The sequence below is a fragment of the Stegostoma tigrinum genome, chromosome 9 (assembly GCF_030684315.1).
Source record: "Stegostoma tigrinum isolate sSteTig4 chromosome 9, sSteTig4.hap1, whole genome shotgun sequence".
In the NCBI taxonomy this organism is placed as follows: domain Eukaryota; kingdom Metazoa; phylum Chordata; class Chondrichthyes; order Orectolobiformes; family Stegostomatidae; genus Stegostoma; species Stegostoma tigrinum.
Genome location: NC_081362.1, coordinates 52,815,013 through 52,832,069, shown reverse-complemented (window position 1 = coordinate 52,832,069; position 17,057 = coordinate 52,815,013). Strand labels below are relative to the sequence as shown.

The 17,057-nt window shown below is 39.2% G+C and overlaps 1 protein-coding gene and 1 long non-coding RNA gene across 2 annotated transcripts in view; one reads left to right on the top strand and one right to left on the bottom strand.

The window, feature by feature from the left end:
• The first annotated feature begins 392 nt into the window (after positions 1-392).
• The window catches only part of LOC125454952 (uncharacterized), an 80,749-nt gene continuing 64,084 nt past the window's right edge, over positions 393-17,057 (top strand). The window contains exon 1 of the long non-coding RNA XR_007248119.2: positions 393-480. This is a non-coding gene — a long non-coding RNA (uncharacterized LOC125454952). The remainder of the gene's footprint in view (positions 481-17,057) is intronic.
• The window catches only part of taf1a (TATA box binding protein (TBP)-associated factor, RNA polymerase I, A), an 80,001-nt gene continuing 72,560 nt past the window's right edge, over positions 9,617-17,057 (bottom strand). Inside the window, exon 12 of the transcript XR_007248118.2 lies at positions 9,617-11,670. The gene's annotated coding sequence lies outside the window, so the exon portion shown is untranslated. The remainder of the gene's footprint in view (positions 11,671-17,057) is intronic.

The following is a 17,057-nucleotide window of genomic DNA, read 5'->3' as shown; positions in this document are numbered from 1 at the left end:
AGCACAGTTTACTGAAGCTCCTAGCTGAACCGTTTTTTCAAGAAGAAACAGGTTCATTGTTTCACAGAATGACACTGCTCATTTGTATTAAGTAGCTGCTGAAATAATTATGAAAACAAGAGATAAGTAATGAATATAAACATATTGACACATTCCCTACCCTACATTTTTTCCTTTGGAATTGAAGTGAGGCACATTTATATTGCTGCTATTGCTTTCAACCTCAGAGGATTTGTATCTCGCATGTTTATAACAGCTTACTGCAGGTCACGTACAAAATGCTGGAGTCTTAAACGAGATGGAGACTTTTCATTCACTTGTGCGTATAACAAGGGTGGCCAATCCAACACAAAATTTTCAAACCATGTGATCTTCAAATCTACACTGTTTGACCTTATTTTCTCTTTCAGTGTAGTTTAGAGCCCCTGCTTGGTAAACAGCCTGATTTATTTTTAACCACGCAACTGAAAAAGGAACGATGTAAGTACACTTGTCAGCCATGCATCTATAAGTAATTACATCAAGTAGTGATAGATTAGTCTGTTGATACTATTCAAAAAATTACAACTAAGTTTAATCATAGATGATTGTCCCCTGTTAAAACTTGACTGGAAAACTATGTAAGTGTCTGTTTTGTTGAATTTCACAAAGGGTTTTTCTCTTCGAGGTCTAGTGAGATGTCTTATTGTATTAATTATTACTTATTTACTTCATTTCTATAATGACACTTTCACTTGATTCTAACCTCTCTATTACTCATCTTACACAGAATAATTTACCATTGCTGGGATATCCTTGAGTGCACTGGCATCAGTTTCATCTTTAAAAGTATGTTATAAACCTGGACAAGCTCTAATAGTCTGAAGTTGTCCTGTCTGATTCCTGATATTTGCCCAGACATGGCAGAGAAGGGAAAATTGGCGCCCTGCTTTGCACACAGGAACCTGGATGTCCAGGTGGACAAGTTGGTGCAGAGGCAGGATGTCCACTTTTCCCAGTACTGGTGGTAGAGATGACAACACCAAACCATGCCAGCCTGGTCCAAACTTGCCACCCATGTCTGTGTATTCTCAGTGGTCTGAATGCATAGTCATATAGAGATGAAGTCAATGACCTCCTTTACTCTGCCAGTGTATGTTCCATCATCTTATCTCTAATATCTCATACTCAATTTATCCATAGCCACCTCGCACCAAGACTCATGCCCTATCACTCTCACTATTTTTTTTGCAAATCTTCCTTCACCTGCTCTTAGTACTGCAGCCCCCGACACCACTAACCATCCATGCCCTCTGTGCTGCTGACTTACTTGCTCAGTATACCATCACCCCTAAAAACAGATAACAACAGTGGCACGCACTTTCATTTCCCCTAATATCTGCCTCCTGTTCCAGGGGTAGTAGGCAGAAAAACTCAAGATGGGTAATAGACTGCCTCACATTCAAATCCTTACTCCTTACCTGAAAAATATCCTTACTTGGTCTGCTCCAAGCAATTAACTGATGATGTTGAAGCCCCTGGACAAGTATTGGAGATTGCCCTTGACTTACTGTGCTGGGGTCCTCTCACTGAAGATTATCTCCCCGATGACTTATGCTTATTGACCACCATGGTAAGATTCCTGGCTTTGTGCCTGCATGAGACAACATGGCAATCCAGCAGTAGTATGAGCCTGGTATCCCTGTTGAGGTGAAAGCAGCAAAAAGACAATGCAAAGCAAAGCAAAACAGGAATGCTGTGAGCATCCAAGTACACTCAAAATGACCAAGCTCTAAGAGATCAAGCAAACAACCCAGATATGCAGAGATAATGGGAACTGCAGATGCTGGAGAATCTGATATAACAAAATGTAGAGCTGGATGAACACAGCAGCACATGCTGCTTGGCCAGCTGTGTTCATCCAGCTCTACACTTTGTTAGCCCAGAGATGCAGCCTTGACCAGCCAATCAGTTGCATGTTACTGAAGATAAAGTGACCTTGCAGCAGCATTGCAATGATCGTGGCACCCCACTCTGATCTCCTCTCTGGGATTCAAATCCTCTTGCTGGTCTGCTCTCTGGAACTCCATTCCCCTCATTGACCTCCTCTCTGGGACTCGATCCCCCTCACTGACTCCCCTTTCTGGGACTCAATTCCCTTTACTGATCCCCTTACTCTGGGACTCAATTCCCCTCATTGACCCCCTGTTCTGGGACTCGATCTCCCTCATTGACCCTCTGCTCCAGGACGCGATTTCCTTCACTGACCCCCTGTTCTGGGACTCGCTCCCCCTCACTGATCCCCTCTTTGGGACTTGATTCCTCACACTGACCCCATGTTCTGGGACTCGATCTCCCTCACTGACTCCCCTCTCTGGGACTTGATTCCCCACAGTGACCCCCTGTTCTGGCACTCAATCTCCCTCACTGATCCCCTACTCTGGGAATGGATTCCCCCTCACTGACCCTCTGCTCTGGGACTTGATCCCCCTCACTGACGCCCTGTTTGGGACTCAATTTCCCTCACTGATCCCTTGCTCTGGGACTGGATTCCTCCTCACTGGCCCTCTGCTCTGGAACTCGATCCCCCTCACTGACTCCCCACTCAGGGACTGGATTACCCTCACTGACATCCTGCTCTGGGACTCGATCCCCGTCACTGACTCTCCACTCTGGGGCTCGATCCCCCTCACTGACCCCTCTCGCTCTGGGACTCAATCTCCCTCACTGACTCTCTGCTCTGGGACTCGATCCCCCTCACTGACCCCTCTCGCTCTGGGACTCAAACCCCCTCACTGACTCCCTGCTCTGGGACTCGATTCCTCTCACTGACCTTCCCTCTGGGACTTGATACCCCTCATTGACTCCTCACTCTGGGACTCGATCCCCCTTGCTGACCCTCTGCTGGGACTCGATCCCCCTTACTGATCCTCCTCGCTCCAGGACTCAATTCCCCTCACTGACTCCTCGCTCTGGGACTCGATTCCCCCAATGACATAACAGTCAGGCTACACCCAGAATACTGTGAAAATTGTCAGTTCCTTTTATTTAAGCAAATATGTAGTAGTATTGAATGCAGACAAGATAATGTAGGCTGATCCTGGGTTTCGAGGGATTTTCTTACATTATATCTTTACCAGTCAGAGTTTAGAAGAATGTGAGGTAATCTTGTGGAAACGTAAGATTCTTAGGAGGCCCAACAGAGTAAATGCTGAATCAGAGGGCACAACCTCAGAATAAAGGTTCACCTATTTAAGACAGAGATAAGGAGGAATTTATTTTCTCACAGGCCTGTGATTCGGCAAAATTTCTTACTACAGTGGTTTGTGCAGGCTGGAATGTTCAGTACACTCAAAGTCAAGATCAATTTTTAATAAGTAAGGGATCTTAGGGTTATGGGGGAAAGGCAGGAAAGTGGAGTTATGAATTATCAAATCAACCATTAGCTCCCTGAACAGAGTCAGTGGGCCAAGTGGTCAGTTTCTGCCCTACATCTTATGGTTTTACTGAGGTTCAGATGGAATTGGCTTCATTTCCCATCATACCTATATTATTGATTACAGTTCCCTTCACAGTGGCCACAGATACATTGTCTATCCTAAGACAAAAAGTATGCATTTAAATATTAATTGAAATCAATTATCTCATTTCACTGGTGAGTGAAACCACAATGGCAATTTTGTTTTTGGTAACAATGAAATGAACAATTGGAATGAAATAATGAAATAAGCCAGTACCATTTATCTCTTACTTGTGAATAAAATTAGCGGTTTTGCATTTGAAAAAAAAACATGGTCAATGTTTGCAAAGATTTCTCTCATCTTACTGTCTGTGGAGCTCACTATTCTTATGCAGTTAAATAATCACAACTGCTATAATATTAAAGCAAGAGAAAGGCTCAATAATATTATTTATAGTTACTATCATCTACGGCTACAAAATTGATGAAGTTGACAGTTAACTGTACATTAAATTAAACATTGCCTAAAATGTCAACGATCGTTACCAATTTAACATTGTGGAGAATTCTCAAATGGTCAGAGAATCTCCAGAAATTGTGTAATGCTGTCTTATGATGGACTTCAAATTTGCTCCCTGTTCTGATATTGTGCATTTTCCAATGACATCATCTTAGTGAAGTAGAGAAGTGCATTACTTTTTTCTTCCTGATGTAAAGGAGCGTATTTATTTCTTATTATTCTTTTGCGCCTGACCAAGAAGTATCTGGTAGCTAAAATTGTAAAAACTTGTTAAAAGAAGCAAGTATTAAGAGTTTTTGAATTCCTAAGAGTCCTTAGTCATAACTGTGGGTGTGAATAGATTTTTTTCTATGTGTGGGGCATCATTCTGAGTGAAAAATAAATATGTACTCTGGCTAAGAATAGTTGAACACTTAATTAGAAAGCTCTGTTCTCGATCATTTGTACTGTTTTTACAACATAGTCATATATGATGGTGGCTTTCCTGGACACTGCAGATGTACAGATTTTTCTTATGATACATTTCAACATTACAGTAATAGTGCAAAGATATGACAGTAATGTACATCTGTATCAGAATAAGGCCTCTATGGCAAAGTCAAAGATACAGACTACAAAGGACAAACTTACCTGGTTTTGTAGGGAAGTGGAATTGAGACAATGGATCGTATCAATAATGTAAGTTTAAATAAAAAAGCCCTCCCTCGAGAAATATGAGTTTATTCCAGTCAATGGAATACCTTCTCAATGCCTATATAGATTACAAAAGGCACTGTAAAAGTATGAAAAATTAATTGCTATTATATTAATTCCATAGCACTCAGTTTATTAAGATGTCTATGTATGTCTACTGAGATCAGTGTTGACAATTATATTGCTAAATATAAAAATCATGTAGAATTTTGCTGAAGCCATGGTTGGCCAAAAATGGAATATCGCTTGTCCAAGTTGAAAAGTTGTAAATTTGAATTTACTTCCTTGAATTTTGTTCAATTATCATTGATGGTTGCTGGTCATTCCAGCTTCACTGTGGAACGATACGTGAGAAATGAATTATGCGAGGTACTTAGGGACCACCAAGGGCAGAGCTAGGACTTGGTTGTCGATGTAATGGCCAGAGTTCTCAAACAAGATTGAGCATCTTGTTGCTGCCGTTGAAATGAGCTCTCTTCTCAGGTCTGAGCAGTGAGAAACATTTATTCTCACCCCCTTTCTGGCCAGATCATAAGATCAGGCATATTTAAATTTGACAGATGATGTTACTTTATTGCTGTTGATTACATTTCTCAGGAAGAAAGAACTGATAAATTTATATACCTTCACAATAAATGCCACTGTCAGAAAACTTCATAAAAGTTTTAGTGTTGATGGGATCCTGATGTAGTCATTTCAAAAATGAACCATGATTTGCTAATACGTCTTTTGGCCACTTTGCAGCTAGTTCTGGGTTTGAATGAGTCATAAGCTCATCATGTTATCAACAGGGCAGTTAAGCATGGGATCCAAGCGCTCATGTCCCATTTGAAGGATAATATCGACAATTATACAGCCTTACAGAAATTACCAGATCACCCCACTCCAGTTCGATTTCACAGTCATCAGTATTACCGTTGGGCAGAAAATTGAAGACTCAACTCCTTATGCTGCCAAAGAAATTGCTCCATAGTTAAATCTTTGGGACTATAATGTATATAAGAATAATCTTAGCAGGTGCAGCAAGCTACTCAGTATAATAGACGTCACTGCAATCAGCAGTTAGTGCACCTGGACTAATAGCAAGAAGTTTTAAAATGGGACATTAACAAGAATGGCATGTCTTTATAGAAGTAGCAATCCAGCAGCATTTGTATCTTGTTCATACAGCAGAAGAACTTGCACTGAAGAACTGCAGAAGGCTTTTTTTTCAAACAATTGTCAACTAATTATTGTTTTCTTCCAAGCCAGTAAGGAACATCATGAAAGTAATGATTTACAGACCTCACAGGTAGAATTAAGCTTGACAGTCCTTAAGCTAAAAACCTAGCAATCTTCTAAGTCCAAAGAGAACAAATTTGGGAAGAATTATGAAATCCCCAGATGACCTGGAAGTGTGAATTTAGAGAATGGGGGAAGGTAGGGCAGTGGTAAATATCATAAAATGCATGAATGTACAAATATTAACTATAAAGGAAAAAAATGGAGAAAGAAGTTGTATATTGTACTTGTTCTGAAAGGGTTAATATTGCAAGCTTGGAAAGCTCCACCTGGTTTGTGAATATCATAAGGACCTGAGTGGAGGAAGGCAATAACATCTGAAGGAAATATTAAAAAAGATGTGTTAGTCTGGATCTCCTTTTAGTCTTTGTACCAATGTCTAACTTATTAATGTAAATTGTACCTGGTTGCTGTAAAACAATAAACTACATCTCATTTATATCAAGTCTCTCTTCTTATTAAGACTCACTGGTGAATTTCTTCTGCCACTGTCACCAAAGCAAGCCTTTAGATACAGTCAATGGGAATGGTGGCAGAAAATTAACCCAACCGCAAGCTGGTGCTGGTTGGCATAACCACAATATACGCCAATCAACATCACTATCATCATATCTTTTCCATTATTTATCTAGTTGCTTCCCTTAAGTGCTTGAATATAATTTGGATGCATCTAAATAACAACAATGTTCACACTTCAAAAGTATTTCATTGGCTTGGATGCTCTTCAAGATATCTTGAGAATACAAAAGCTAATATTTAAAATTAAGTTAGTCTAAAGGATTAACATAATTTTCTAGCTCAATGGTACTTCATCATTATTCACAAAAAGCATTCACAATTCAAAATCAATATGTTATCCAGTGTACATGACATTTAACTTGGGAAATGCATCTATCTTATTTTATTGTCATACAAGTAATATTGAAAAACTTCATTTATTATTTTTAACAGTAATACTATCATTTTGAATTTCAACATTTATGTGTTCGATATGCTTCCACTTATCTTGATACTCTTATACAGCAACTGTTTCCTTTGCTGAAGGGTCAATATTAAGGAAACATAATTTTAAGATGAACGACAAGAGTTTTACAGGAGACTTAAGGAAAATAATTTTCACCCACAAGTGGTGGGAGTTTGGAATGCACTACCTTGTAAGGTAGTTAGGGCAGGTAACCTCAGAACCTTTAAAAAGTGCTTGTATATAACATAAAATGATGTAACATTCAAGTCTATTAGCCTAATGCTGAAAAGTGGGACTCGTAGATTTAAAATAGTTTTTTTCGTTGGTGCAGACACAATGGGCCAAAGGCCCTCCTCTACACTCTATGATTCTATGATTATGCATGATTGCTACATATGAAACAAGTCAAAGTTTTAATTTCATTGGCAGGAAAGTCAGGTTTCTAGATTGGACAGTAATTCAAATTATATCAATCCCTTTTACAAGAATGGGATTAATGCCATCAAATGTTCTGGTATTTTATTAACACATTTCTTTTGACCAGATTAACTGTTTGGACCTTCTGTATGTGGTGTGAAATGTTATGTTGACTTTTTGGAGTTTCAACCCAGTCTTAGTGTCCAATGCATGCCATTAATTGAGCACTCGTGCTGATCCTGCATTTCCATGAAACCTACGGGGAAAGAAGATTGCCCTCAGCATACCTGCGGTCTGTCTGGTGTAGATTCTCAGCATACATTTGAAAATTCTGGCATTGAGCTTGAACAGTGTTGGCAAAGCTCTGAGAAAGTGGTGAGCCAGTTCCTAAAGTGCTGTAGTCATTCTGGTATTAGGGAGGGAGTTCCAGGATTTTGGCCCAGCAACAGCACAGTAAGCGCAATCCATCATTAGTGAGAAATCTGGGAGAAACGTGTGAGCAGATAGGCAAGTTTTTCTCAACAGCAGGAAAAATATGTTGCAGTTTCAGTGTTTTAAGCAATGAGTCAAGATTCTTGCAAGGAACAATGGTTGAGTTGAATGGGAATTTGAGGAAGTGCGAAGTCTAATGGCAGTAAGGGCGACTGAGAAGGAACGTTGGTAACACAGTGTGAAGTTGGAGGAACACAGCAGGCCAGGCAGCATCAGAGGAGCAGGAAAGCTTATGTTTGGGGTCAGCTTTCTTTGGAAGAAGGGTCCTGACCCGAAATGTTGGCTTTCCTGCTCCTCTGATGCTGCCTGGCCTACAGTGTTCATCCAGCTCCACACTGTGTCATCTCATGAAGTTGAAAATCTATTTACATTCACATCACTTTCACCACCTGTATTGATGTGATATTTTTGTCTAGAAAGCCCAGGCTTGCTGACTGTCCAAAGGTAGTCTCACAGTCCTCATCTTGAACTTTCAGAGGGTGGAAGACTGAGTGGGTCTGGAAGTTCAGCCATCTCTGGAGCGTTCTGAGAGGATGGGTGACCTGCGTGCGATTCCTCCTTCAGTTGGGTATCAACCTGCTCTGCCCTGCCTTCTTGTGAAGAAAGGGCACCTGGAGCGAGTTCACGCAGATCTGCCCCTCTGCTATGCCTGCTCCTGGTGCTGAACAGCAATGGCGAGAGTGATCAATGACAGTTCTGTGTGCATTTCCAGTAGAGTCTGAGTGTGCTGGACCTGATAAATCCAAAACAGCCACCAAAGTGTCCATATAGACTTGCATGCCTAAGGCAGTGTTGTCCCAAAGATGCTGCTGCAATCCTGCACCATTTATGTTACAATGTCCACTTCACCTGACAAACCTACTCCCACTGTCATGTGGACCTATGCTGAAAGCTATGTCAGAGCTCAGGCCATATTTGCCCGAATTATACAAGCATGTATAAAGCTTAAAAAGGTAACGGTGGGATATCCAGGTAAGAAAGTGGAAGAAAAAAAGTGGAAAAACATATAGAAAGTGTACCTGTGCTCTGAGATGTCTTGTAATAGGTATGCTTTGGAGGATATTGCAATAGGCATGTTTAATATACTGAATTACTATAAGGGAATATTTTGTCTCCAACCTTGACTGAGCTGGTAGTGATTAAAATTCGTACAGTTCTATAGACTTGTCTGCTGAACAGTGTACCATGCATTCTCATCTCCTGCCGGACACATCGAGAGCTTTTGGCTATCTATTTCTTCATAGAGTCTCTACAGTGTTGAAACAGGCCCTTCAGCCCAAGAAGTCCACACCAATCCTGAGCATCCCACCCAGACCCATCTGCCATAACCCACTTCATCTACACCTGCCTGAACAATTTAGCATGGCCATTTCACCTAGCCTGCACATCTTTGGACTGTGGGAGGAAACCAGAGCACCCAGGGGGAAACCCATTCAGACACAGGGAGAATGTGCAAACGCCACACAGACAGTCGCCCAAGGGTGGAAGCGAACCCAGGTCCTGAGCGCTGTGAGGCAGCAGTGCTAACCACTGAGCCACTGTGCCATGCCTCTCCTGCACGTGCTCCATTGAGATCTCCACAGGCCCATCTGAAAATCAGAATGATTTACAAATTAAAATTACTTGATAAAGACACTTTTGTGATCAACTATACTTTGATGATTTTTGACTACTGTCCTCTATGATGCTGCTGTAGGACCACAGAATGTTAGTGGCACTGACAGCAAAAAAGGAAAGAATATGCACACACTTGGCTGAGGGAATATGAATGAGGCTTTTCTTAATCACCAAAGACACTTATTGAAATCAGGAGTATGTTGACTTGAAATAAATATCATTGCACATTTCTGCATTTTATTATATATACTTCCCAAAAATGATTGCAGTACATTAGAATGAAAGTCAATCATTCTAGGTCCCCAAGCTGCCAAGCCAGTGATGCAGATATTGTCTCATTGTCAGCAGATTTATATTTGCTAAAACATTGGAAGTTACCTCAGGGATTTAACCAAAACCAAAATAACATTGCAGTGAATTGAGCGGCATTCTGAACAATATTATCAAGCTTCAGTTTATTAACCTCACAGGAACTCTATTCTTGAAGTATAACATCTTAAGTTTATTGAATAAATCCAGAGTTGTTATCTATTTTATTCATACTTTTATTTGGGAGGTACAGACTGCTTAGTGTGATAGTGGGCCAATGTACGTGAAAAGATAGAACTATATCAGAGCACTAGAGAATTTATGGCAGAAAGTGATGGAAATTGAATGTTATTTTGAAGAGTAAACCAACAAAATGCAACTTTCAGTCCATGTATAATATGGTGAATGTGAAAAATCTGAATTTATAACAGAAAGTGTTGGAAATACCCAGCAGGTCAGACTGGAGAGTGAAAACAAAGTTAATCTTTCAGGCTGCTGAGCTTTTAGCAGAACTGGAAAATATTGCCAATGCTGTAAATCTTAATTTAATTTATTTACAAGTTGCAAATGATGCTAGTAGGGACAATATTTATTACTCATCCCCAATTGCCTCTGAGAAGGTGATGATGACACACCTTCGTGAACAAAATGGCCAGACAATTTCAGAGTATGGAGAAGAATCACATTGTCTTGGATCTGAACACACAAATAGGGGCAAGAGTTAATTGTAGCAATTGATACATGAAGGGCATTGACTTGATGGTTACTTGAGCACATTGAAAACATCACAAGAGTTAAGTGAAATCATGATACGGGAAACTTTGTTTTAACTGGCACCTTACGAACTGGCACACTCAATAAACCAACAAAAATTAGATACCTCAAATACAATAACGATTAATATATTATTCCATCCAATTATTATAGTTTTCTTTAAATTTATTTACCTAAACGTAATTATACTTTTGTTAAATTGAGTGGGCACACAAAATATTAGCAGCTGGTTCAATTTGTAGTATTCGAGGAGAAGTTGATCTACCACGATATCTAATTTGTCAGTTAAGTGTGTGAATGAAAAGACATTCTGCCAATAAGTTTTGTTTAAGGTAAAATTACATTATTATTTATGTGATTTATGGTAAATAAAGTAAAACAGTGATATGTGAACTCCCTCCATTATGTTTCTATTACTTAGTCTGTCTTTTTACAATGATTATGTGTACCTCTTGATTATCCAGAGTATTTGATCAACCGTCACACTCCCGGTCTCATAGGTGCCAGATAATATGAATGAATGAATGAATGATTTTGTTGTCAAGTGTATTTTACATTGAGAAAAGCAGTAAAATACAGTGAATACCTTATCCACTGTCACCACAATCAGGACCCATTTCATTTAGTTTTAAGAATGAGAAAACAAAAGAAATATAAAGTTTAAAGAATAGTCCATCAGTCCTGACCAAGCTCATTATCAACTACTCCTTCACTGCCATCCCTCCTCCACTGCCTCACTGCCATCTACACCAGACCCAACCAGCATTGAAGTCGCCACTCTCCAGGTGCCATCTTTTGTTGCTGGGCTAATTCTTCTCCTCCGACACTTTGTTGTCGCCAGCACCAAAAACACAATGTCAGAGTTGTATCTCTTGCCTTAGGCCCACCTCACTGATGTTACAGTGATGTTCTTCACCTCCATCAGTGCCAGATCCAACTGATGAAGAATTTGTCGATCCTCAGGCAGATCCTCTTCCACTGCTGGGCCTACCTCACCGATGTTGAGTCCACTAATGTACCAGCTGCCAGTTCTGACGCTGGGTCTCGTGCTTGCCTTAGAAAAGTATGTAGTGGTTCACTTGGCACTGCCATAAGGTCCACGTTGAGCTCATTCGGGCCCACACTGGAACTCTTCACCACCGCTGATGCCACCCAATCTCAAGACTACAGGTAAGTAAAAAGAAAAAAGAAAAGTAGGGCCCAGCTCAGGACCCCTATTCTGCCACCATCTTGATATATTACTTCTTTATGAATAACATTTCACTGGTGAGAAAATGCATTTTAATTAAAGATTGACTTATAATTTCTTCCATTGGTGGAGTTTGAATTAAGGTTACCACGTCACTTACCCGACAACATAACACAATAATACTGCAATCCAAACTGTTCATAACTTTAACCAATTTCACTATGTAAGATGTGCAAGCGAAACTAAAGGGAACTTTGTGAATTGGTGGAAGGCAGGAGTGATGCAGTGACAAAATTGACCATGATACAAACAAATAAAAATGATAATGTGTTGAGAAACATTAGGTTTTATATGCTCAAACTCCACTTGCTCCAGAGATGTAAAAGAATATCACTAAGCAGGTTGATTAGGAAATATTTTGTAGAAAAACCGTACCACTTAAACTGGCCATGAAAGGATTGTTAGTCTCAATAGCTCCAGAAAACATGTCAGATGTTGTAAACAGTTAAGCTTTAGCAGTGAGTTCAGCTTCGCAATAGAATGAAATTAGGCAGCTGAAGAACAGTTAAATAGCATATTTTCCTTAAAGCAAGACACATGTGCACTGGATTTTAGGAAGTAAGGTGTGCATAGGATGGCATTGCTGGAATGGAATGACAAAGGAGCCAGAAATTAAGATCAAGAAGAAGGTTTGTGCTTATGACTGCTGTTAGGTAGAAAATATAATTGGAGACCAAGAGGAACACAGAAGGTTCAGAGGGGAGGTGAAAAAGCAGTTAAGGAGTTATGAGAAAAAACTGACCGTCCACATAAATGAGAATCACAAAGTTTTCTATATCTATATCAATCATGACAGACCAGTAAATAAAAAGTTGGGCCAATTAGGGACCAACAATGGAACTTGCTCATGGATTTGGTAGGCATGGCTGACACATTAAGGGAATACTTTGCATTTGACTTTACCAAGGAAGGAGGTGGTACACAGACCATGGTGACACAGAAAGAAACTACTACAAGAAGGGTTCAAAATTTATAATAAGGAAGTGTTGGATGGGCAATGGTTACTTAAAATTGACAAGAAACCATGACAGGATAAGGTAGATGGAAGGGAGTACATTACTTGATGATAGCTATTAGTTTAACTCTATTATAGGCTACTTTTAGACTGAAGGTATGGAGGTGAAAAATTTACAGGTTACAAACTATGAGATCAGTATGAACTTCTTTCAAAAATCAGATTAAAACATACGTCAATAAAATAGAGCTGTAGGGCTAGGAGATTTGTTGTACCTGCCTGATGAGGCAGCTGGTGGAACCTATTATGTTTCATAGTGACCACGTCTGCAGCAAGTGTTCGTTGCTTCAGGAACTCCGGCTAAGGGTTGATGAGCTGGAGTCCGAGCTTTGAACACTGTGCTACATGAATGAGGGGGAGTATTACCTGGATGCAGTATTTCAGGAAGCTGTTACACCTGTTAGATTAACCACCACAAATGTGGTGAATAATCAGGGACAGGAGGGTGTAACTATGAGCAAGGCAAGTAGAGGGATCCAGGAGGTGGTATTGAAGAAATCTCAGCCCCTGAGCTTGTCTAGCAGTTTTGGGGTTTTTGCATCCTTTGGGGATATGAGGAGAAAGCAGGAGAGTGTAAAGTCGTAACACTCATTTGGAGTCCTGGTGGAAACAGGTGGGCTAAATGATCTCATTCTGTGTGTAACACTTTTGTGATTTTGGGCTGAGTAATATTCTGAATCTATCATCAGCACATAAATAAATATTTTCAAAAGTTAGACAAAGGATTTGATTGTATTTCTGTATCATGTATCTTTGGTCAATCTAAGTGTACAGCAATCCCACTGAAACTTATTGATATGTTCAGCAGTAAAGAAATCCTTAAGTTTTTTTCAATGATAGGTGAAGGATTAGTGAACTCTGACAAGTCTTATTATACGATGTTGCTTTAATTTTACATTTTAACATGTTGTCATGCAGTTTTATTGTTGGAGTAGAATACAATTAATATCTAGAGTTGTAGTCTTAAGAGGTATAAATCTAATGTATAATTCAAAGAATGCCTCACATACTTGCAGGTAGAGAAGGGCACTTTTAAATAAGCATTCCGCATTTAAATTGATTTTACCAGGCAGATTGTGACATTCACAAGTTTGGATGAAATCTGATAAAACAGAGAGGGATGAGCAAGAAAGGTAAGGGTGGTATGGCCTGATATAGACAGGTATACGAAAGAATGGTTAAGTATCAGCATCAATGCTTACTGGAAAAGAAGTGCTGAATAAAGATAAGCAAAATGAGGCACTGAGGCTTAAATGTTTTGACAGTGTTTGAAGGCAAAAAGGCAGCAGTCATATTGACAGATTGATGTTAACACAAAAAGTTAGCATATAATGCCGGAGTTGGATCCGGTCCTTTCACACTGATATAAAATATGCAAAACAATCTTAAGAGGTAGTTGTTTAACATTTGAAGTTCATATCAGGTGCCATATAACTCCTACCTGCTTGAAGGTACATTTTAAAAGTTGGACCTGCTAGGAACTTTATCAATTTATGTTTCAATCTTTTCAATGTTCTAAGTTTGGTAATATTGCTGATACTTTCGTGATTTTAAAAAGAGTTAATAATCTCAGTGTAGGACGTGGAATTTGCAGTTTACAATGAAGCCATTCACTCCAATTGGTCTTTAACAAAATTTATCCTCTGCACAAGCCTTCTTTCACACCTCTTTATCTGAACATATCAGCATATCCTGCTGTTGCTTTCTTCTTCACATCCTCATCTAAATTTCTCCTTGAAAGCGTCTACGCTATTTACCTCAACTACTCTATATAGCTTCAAATTCCATATTGTAACCATTCTCCAGGAAAAGAGTTTTCACCTGAATATGTATTTCATTAGTGGCTTCCTTATATTTGTAGAAAATAGCTTTGGTATTCCCCACATGTGGAGGTCTCTGTTCCATATCCACCCCATTGATCACCATAATTTTGAAGATGTCTGTCAAGAAACCACTGAGCCTTTTCTAGATCTCTGCTTTAACTCTCAGTCATGACCTAATTGACTAGGTGCGTGGGTCTCAATGGACAGGTCTGTTTCTAGGAGCATGTATCATGGGGCAAATGACAGAGAGGCTGGATAGGCTGGGACCTTTTTTACCTTGGACAGTCAGAGGCTGAAGGGTGACTATATAGAGGTTTATATAATCATGACAGGCACACATGAGATGAATAGCCAAGATTTTTTCAAAAGGTAGAGGAGTCTAAAACCAGACAGCATAGGTTTAATGTGTGAGAGAAAAGATTTAAAAGGGATTTGAGGGCAACTTGTTCACATAGAGTGTGTACATGTATGGAATGAGCTGCCAGAGGAAGTGATAGAGGTAGGTACAATTATAACATTTAAGGGACATTTGGACAGGTATATGAATAGGAATAGTTTAAAGGGATATGGGCCAAATGCAGGCAAATGGGATTAGTTCAGTTTAGGATACCTGGTCAGCATGGACAAGTTGGGCCAAAGATTTATTTTCATACTGTACAACTCTAAGAATCTATAACTGCACATTAGACTTACCTTAGGGATGAATAATTGATAATGTTCAGAAAAATTCTTTCCAACAATTCAGAAATAAATAACAAAAGATAATGATAGCAAAGAAAGAAAACAACATTCAGCTGTATCCATCTGGTCATTTAGTTCAAAGCTCAACTCTGTCTCAACTTCATTAACCTACTTTTACTCCAAATTTCCTTTTGCATGTGTTATATAGTCAAAATCTATCATTCTCAATTTTGAAAATTCCAACTGTTTCATCAGCCACTATTTTTGGAAGTGCTAGCCAGCATGCATAAGCAAGAAGTGTTTCTTACTTTCATTTCAAAATTGCCTAGCTCAAATTTTCCCATTAGAATATTTTGTTTTGAATTCTCAAATGAAATGAAATAGCTTCTCTGGGATTTGCATTGCACTGATTTCTGAGTGTCAAATGTATCTTTGCAGCAGTGGGCTGTCATTGGCCAATCTGTTTGTTTCATTGAGTCTGATTGTTGGCCTTTTAAAAATGCAAATTGGTCTTTTTATGTTCATTCACAGAAGGTGGAAACTACCGGAGAAGGTAATATTTATTATATATATAAAATATTGTATAGTCAGTAAAGTGTGTGACTTGGAAGGAACATGGAGGTGCTGGAGTTTCTATACAGATACTACTCCAGTACTTCAAAGTGATGGAGGCTAGGGTTTCCAGTGGTGCTACTGAATACTTGCTCAGGATTGCTCCAAGTGCATCGCGTAGATGTGTACCTCAGGTGAAGAAACCTAATGTTTAAATCAATGGATGGAATGCCAATCAGAGGGCTGCGTACCGTGGATGATACTGAATTTCTTGAGTGTTGTTAGAGGTGATGTCATCCAGGCAGTGAGGTACTGTTCAATCACATTCCTGCTTTGTGGGTTGTAGACAATAAACAGGCTTTGGGAGTCAGGAGGCAATTGACTCTGACATATTCTGGTTGGTATTTTAAATAGCCGAGTTAATTTTTTGGTTAATGGTGGCCTCCAGATTATTAAACGATTCTAGCCAGAAAATTGATCAGTAATGAGAATGGAGCCACTAGACTGAAATCGTTTCAACTCCAGATCCTAAACAGGATCCTGTTTTTGCATATACCCCATATTGATCTTCATTGCTGTACCTTAAGGTTGGTCTGAAGCCAATTCTTGCAACAAAAATGACAGAAGTGATTAAACAACTCATCTATGCATATGTTGTTGACTTTTTTATTCTTGCTTAAAATCAGTAAATATCCAACAACATTTATTTTAGCTTCAGTTTGAATTACTGAAATTGAAGGTGTGTTGCACTAGGTACTAGTCATCATCTTGCTCAAGTGGGGACTGTTTCAGTTCCTTTGTTATCAGCCATTGAAGGGGTGCAGCTCCGTCAATCAGTGATTCTATTGGCATGAATGAAAGTCAGGAAATTTTACTGGATACATTAGTTTTACTTCATTAAATATTGTCAAACAAAGGAATTTCATTTTATCACTTTTAAAGTGTCAAAAAATTAAATTTACATAAAAAATGAATCTTATCCATTTCTATTCCACAGGTGGAATAGGGGAAAAGGTCCAACAGTGAGCACTGTAGAGACAAGAAAGAGATGCTATCAAAATTCAAAAATGCGGTCGAGCATTTATTGTATAATTTTGGTGATGCAAAGTAATTGAAGGCTTTGAGGCATAAATACTTCCTCAGCATCTTTGTACAAAATGTGTTAAAGTCAGCATTTGACATATGAATAATGGAACTGACTTTTTAATCACTGATGGAATTGCAAATCAGT